The sequence below is a fragment of the Grammomys surdaster genome, unplaced genomic scaffold, assembly GCF_004785775.1.
Source record: "Grammomys surdaster isolate TR1022 unplaced genomic scaffold, NIH_TR_1.0 332682, whole genome shotgun sequence".
Lineage (NCBI taxonomy): Eukaryota > Metazoa > Chordata > Mammalia > Rodentia > Muridae > Grammomys > Grammomys surdaster.
Window position 1 is genome coordinate 7,598 of NW_021627900.1, and position 5,847 is coordinate 13,444.

At 44.1% G+C, this 5,847-nt stretch overlaps 1 pseudogene; it reads right to left on the reverse strand.

Annotated features, from left to right (window-relative positions):
* Positions 1-4,649: 4,649 nt before the first annotated feature.
* Positions 4,650-5,037, reverse strand: LOC114616610 (annotated as a pseudogene).
* Positions 5,038-5,847: the final 810 nt, after the last annotated feature.

The following is a 5,847-nucleotide window of genomic DNA, read 5'->3' on the forward strand; positions in this document are numbered from 1 at the left end:
GGAGACGGGATACTTTTGACATCAACCCCTATGCAGTCAGGCTTGTCCCTCAGGGAACCCAGAGAGATATTTTTAACTTTTATTTATATTCCCTTGCAGAGCTTAGCCTCGCAGCCTAAGCAAGAATTCAGATCACCAGTCAGGGGGGGTTCTGGGTGGCCCCTCTCTGCTTGGTCTAGGGGCAGAAGTCCCCTCTTTTAGGTAGGGTGGAGATGGGTTTTGGGAACACCCTGGATAGAGTAACAACCTCATCTTGAGTCTCGTGGTCCTCCATAGCTAACTTATGATAATGTATCTGAATAGGTTTTGCTACCAAATTATTTATCTGTTGTTTCACAAAGTTAGTCAGCCTATTTAAGGCTCAGGGACCAGAAGAAATAAGCAAAAATAACCCAATTAATGGTCCCAAGATGGGAGGAAGTAGAGTTGACAACCATGGAGAGGCTGAAAACCAATTCTTGTACCAGCACTCATCTTTCTCTTCCTCTGTCTTTTCTCAGGGCCTCTCTGACCTTTTTTATGCTCTCTTTAACCATCCCTGTCTTGTCTATGTAAAGGCAACATTCTTCTTTAAGGACTGTACACAGTCAAGAGCTGTACACAGACTTTTTTATTGTAAAAGAGTAAATCAAGCCCAATAAAGTCCTTTGCGATTTTTGGAGGTCTCTTCAGACAGTGAAACGAGGGATTTCTTCAGATTAGTGATGTCAATCTCTAGCTGTTTGATGTTCTTGTCAATGGCCCGTCGAAGGTCTGAGTAGTATAAGTTCGGAGGCCAGCATCTGGATTAGAGCTTCTAACAGCAGACATCACGGGTGATCCATTTTTACTTGGAAAGGAAAAAGAAGGGAATTCTCAGGGAGATTTCTCTTCCCTGGATGTCAATTGTAATTGTTATTCATCTTATTTATGGTTGGGCCTGGCTTTGTGGGGGTATCTATTTATTTCATTAATCTTTTTGGTAGCCATCTCTGCTCTCATTAAAGGCATCGTTTTAAATACAAGTAAGAGCTGGAGAGATGGTTCCATGGTTAAGAAAGAGCAAGTACTGTTATTGTGAAGCACCTGAGCTCCATTCCTAAGGCCACCTTACATGGCCCTCAACTGCCTCAGCCTCCAGCCTCCAGTGACGCCTCTGCCCCCCACAGGTGCCTACACTCATGTGCACACACCCACACTCTGACAAATACAAAAGTAACAACAAAAACAAACTTTATTTTTTTAATAAAAATACAGTTCTCCGGCTTCTTGTACGTGGGGAAGAGTCATAAAATCTACCTCACTGGGCTCTCTGCTCCACACTGCATCCTTTGGATGACAGGAAGCCCCTTTCAGGTTCTCAGGCTCCCTCATCTGTCTGTCCATTCGCCTCGCTTGCCTGATCCTGGTAGATTCTTGAGGGCACCACCCTCACCCTCTGCTATGGTTGAGAATAGTGTCCCCCAAGGCTCAGGTATTAAAATTGTGGTTTCCCCTGTCTATGGTACTCTTAGGAGGGTGTGGAACCTTTAAGAGATGGGGCCTTGTAGGAGGTCTTCAAGTCATTGGGAATGTCCTTGGTGGAGGTATTAGGGTCCTAGCTCCTTCTGTTCCTTCTCTTTCACATCTCACTGTGAGGCAAGCAACCCTGCTATACTGCTTTGTCCCATAGTGATGTATACTAACTACCCTGATGGGGCCATGAGCCACAGCTTCTCAAACTGTTTGCAAGTATTCTCATTACAAGTTGATTTCCCTGGTTATTGGTTATAGTACCAGATAGCTGACTAAGACAACTTATTTCTCAGGAAAGAAGAACCCACAGTTCAGCCCCAATACAGGCAGATCTGAGGCAAGCTGCTTCCTGTGTCGAGCTTGGTGTCACATCCATTTAATGAGGACTGGATTATATGTCAGCCCAAGAATATACGTTTAAGTTGGAGGTTATACATGAGATCTCGCCTGGACAAATTCTGCTTCTCTTGTTTTTATTAACTCTTACCTAAAACACCCCACGTTTCCAAAAATGACCTTTCTAAGCGTGTTTGTGTGTGTGTGTGTGTGTATGCTTATTTGAAGAATGTACCTGTTTCCTAGGGTGGCTATAACAATGTACAACAAACTGAATGATCCTTGAGGTGTGCTTGCTCAGTTCAGAACTGAGGTGCACAGGTTTTCTCCCTTCTTAATGCTCAGAATGAGAGCAACCCAGTGTTGTGCTTACTCTAGCATCTAGTAGGTGTTAAGACTGTGCTCTTCCTCAGCCAGAGAAGTTTTGACCCCATCTCTCTTCACCATCTTATGTGGTGATGTGCCGCTGTGCCTCTGTGTCTCTTCTTGTGAGAGTCTAGATAAAATATCCTGTGTCTGTATGGATGGCACCTGTCAATAATAAAACTGACAGTCTATAACTTAGGCAGGAAATAGGAGGTGGGATCTCTTGGGGGCAGAAAGGATACTGGGATAGTGCCAGTTAAGAGATTCATGGGAGGGGGGGAGTGCGATGAGATGGATGCAGGTTCCTGAGCACAGGTAACCAGCCCTGAGTGCAGGCATCTCTGCAGGTTAAAATAAATGGGTTATTTCAAGTTATGATCTAGTTAGAGAAGAAGTTAACTGTATGGCCAAGGTATTTGAAAATATATTTTGAGTCTGAGTCTTATTCCTGGGAGCATGGGGCTAGGAGGAAGAGCCAGACCTAACTTTTACATGGGATTATCAGTGTTTGAACGAGGACCAGCTCAGCTGTGTATAAATTCAACCAATGAGGCAAAAACCGTTTCCAAATGAATTCACACTTCAAGGATTTGAATGGACAGGAATTCTGGACTGATATTGTTAATGTACAACAGGCTCACTGGGGTCATCCAAGTGAAAGGTTGCTTTTTCCTCATTAACAACTGATGGCATCTAAATGTCATGCAGTCACTCAAGAATCACCTGCTGATCACTAACAAACATCAGATACAAGTATAGGGGCAGTGGGGAAATGACTAGTCTGTAAGGAGCTTGCACGCTGAGGCCTGAGCTGGATCCCCAGAACCCATGTTAAGAAGCCTAGCATGGGTGGGATACATTTGTAATCCCAGAAATTGGAAAGCAGGGTCAGACAGATCCCTGCCAGCCATCCTAAGCTACTTGGGGAGTTTTAGGATAATGAAAGATCTGGTGTCAAAACAACTAAAGTGAGGTTGGAGTTAAGAACACTTGCAGTTGCAGTTGCAGTTAAGAACACTTGAGGTTCTTCCAGAGGACCTGAGTTTGGCTACCTAGCAACTATGTTGGGTTGCTTACAACAACCTATAACTCCAGCTCCAGAGCATCCAATACCCCACTTCTGGCCTCTGAAGACATTTGCACACATGTAGCATACACACACACACACACACACACACACAAATAAATAAATAAATAAATAAATAAATAATTAAAATAATGTTTTAGAATAACCAAAGTGGACAACCTGAGAAACAATGGCTGAAGTTATCTTCTAACCTCCATACACACACATGCATGCAAATACATACATACACACACACACACACACACACACACACACACACACACATTCACATTCAGGGTGTTTATAAGGCAAAGACCACAAAGACTTTACAGTCTTTCGAATAAGCTATCTATTCTCAGGGCTAATTTCCAACTAAACCCACCATAGTTCTGAAATCCAGTAAGAAGCAGCTGCCACAGAAACAGCTTTATAGAGCAAAGTGATGAGCCTTCAGATATTTGTACGTTTTGAAGCTAAGGGAATAACTGATTGATCAGTCAAGGTAATCACAGTAGGGATCTGTGAGCATGGTGTTCTCTTCCTCTGATTTTTTGAACAAAATCTTCAGAGAGCAAGGTAGTCGGCCACATTTACCCATGTCTCTGGGTCCCCAGTCACCCAAGAAGGAAACAACAATGCTTCAAAAACCAAATAATAGAATCACCATGTATACATGTACTGATAAGTGAATACTAGGATACTCATGATACACCCAACAGACCCAAAGAAGTTAAACAAGAAGGAAGGTCCAAGCAAGGATGCTTGAATCTCACTCAGAAGGGGGAATAAAATAGTCATAGGAGGCAGAGGGAGGGAGGGACTACGTGGGAGAGGGGAGAGAGAGGGCAATGGGGGGCAGGATCAGGGTTGGGGAGACAGGAGAGAGGGCCAGAGGACCAGGAGAACGAATGGAAATACGCAGCTGCCAGAGAAGAATTGGGGCTCTCTAGGAAGTGCTGGAGATCTGGGATTGCGGAATCTCCCAGAAGTCAATGCACGTGACTTCAGATGAGACTAACAGCAGTGGGGATACAGAACCTGAAGGCCACCTCCTGTAGCCAGGTAGGTCCATTAGTGGAGGCACACACACACGCACACACACACACAATTACTGACTTAAAATTTGTCCTGTGCAAAAGAAATGAAGATGTGGGAAGCCATGGCAAGGCCTTACTCTTGGCTAACACTCATCCTTGGCTTTCCTATCTACTATTCTTCTTCTTCTTCTTCTTCTTCTTCTTCTTCTTCTTCTTCTTCTTCTTCTTCTTCTTCTTCTTCTTCTTTACGTAGAAGCTTTTTAGTTTATTTGTCCTCTCAGAAATCTGCACATGACAGCAGAACACCAAGTCACCGCAGATCTACTCTTTTGGCTGTATTCAATTTCCACTCATCTTTTGCCAGCACCAACATTGGCCTTTGCAGTCCCCCTGACCTTCTTCATTCTATTCTTGCGTTCCCTTCACTGTTTTCGGGAGGTCTTTTTCTTCTCATATAGGCCATGTCTTGCCTGTGTTTAGGATCATTCTTCTTTGGATAATCTAAGAGTCATAGATCATGCCAAAGCCAGTTGTCTTACCACCACCGAAGTGTGTTCTGAATCCGAATACAAAGATGACATCTGGTGTGGTTTTGTATATTTTGGCCAGCTTTTCCCGAATTTCTGTCTTTGGTACTGTTGCCTTCCCAGGATGAAGGACATCAATGACAATCTGTTTCCTCTGAAGCAGACAGTTTGTCATGAACTTCCTGGTCCAGATGGTTATCGTGTCATTCATGATGGCTACGGTGCCGGAGCTGTAGAAGAATAGTAGATAGGAGAGCGAAGGATGAGTGTTAGCCAAGAGTAAGGCCTTGCCACGGCTTCCCACATGAAGAGACAAAGATGGAGCAAAAACTCAGGGGATAACCAGCCAAGAACAGGCCCAAGTTGAGACTTATCCCATGGGCAAGCACCAATCCCTGACACTATTAATGATACTCTGCTATGTTTGAAGACAGCCTGACACAACTGTCCTCTGAGAGGCTCTGTCCAGCAGCTGACTGAAACTGATGCAGATACCCACAACCAAACATTGGAGGAAGTTTGGAAATTCTTTTTTAAACAGCATTTTTAATTTTTATTTATTTATTTGTTTGTTTGTTTATTTATTTCTATTTATTTATTTTGGTTTTCTTTGAGACAGGGTTTCTCTGTGTAGCCCTGGCTATCCTGGAACTCACTCTGTAGACCAGGCTGGTCTCGAACTCAGAAATCTACCTACCTCTGCCTCCCAAGTGTTGGGATTAAAGGCATGCTCCACCACTGCCTGGCTGGTTGGAAACTCTTATGGAAGAGTTGGGGAAAGGATTGAAGGCCCTGAAGGGGATAGAAACTGCACAGGAAGTCCAACAGAGCCAACTACCATGGAGCCCTGGGAGTTCTCAGAAACTGAACCACCAACCAAAAAGCATGCATGGACTGGACCTAGGCCCTCCATACATACGAAGCAAACATATATCTCGGTCTCTATGTGGGTGCCCCAACAACTGGAGCAGGGGCTGTCCCTATAGCTGTAGCCCAACTGTAGAATCCAGTCCCCAATAGG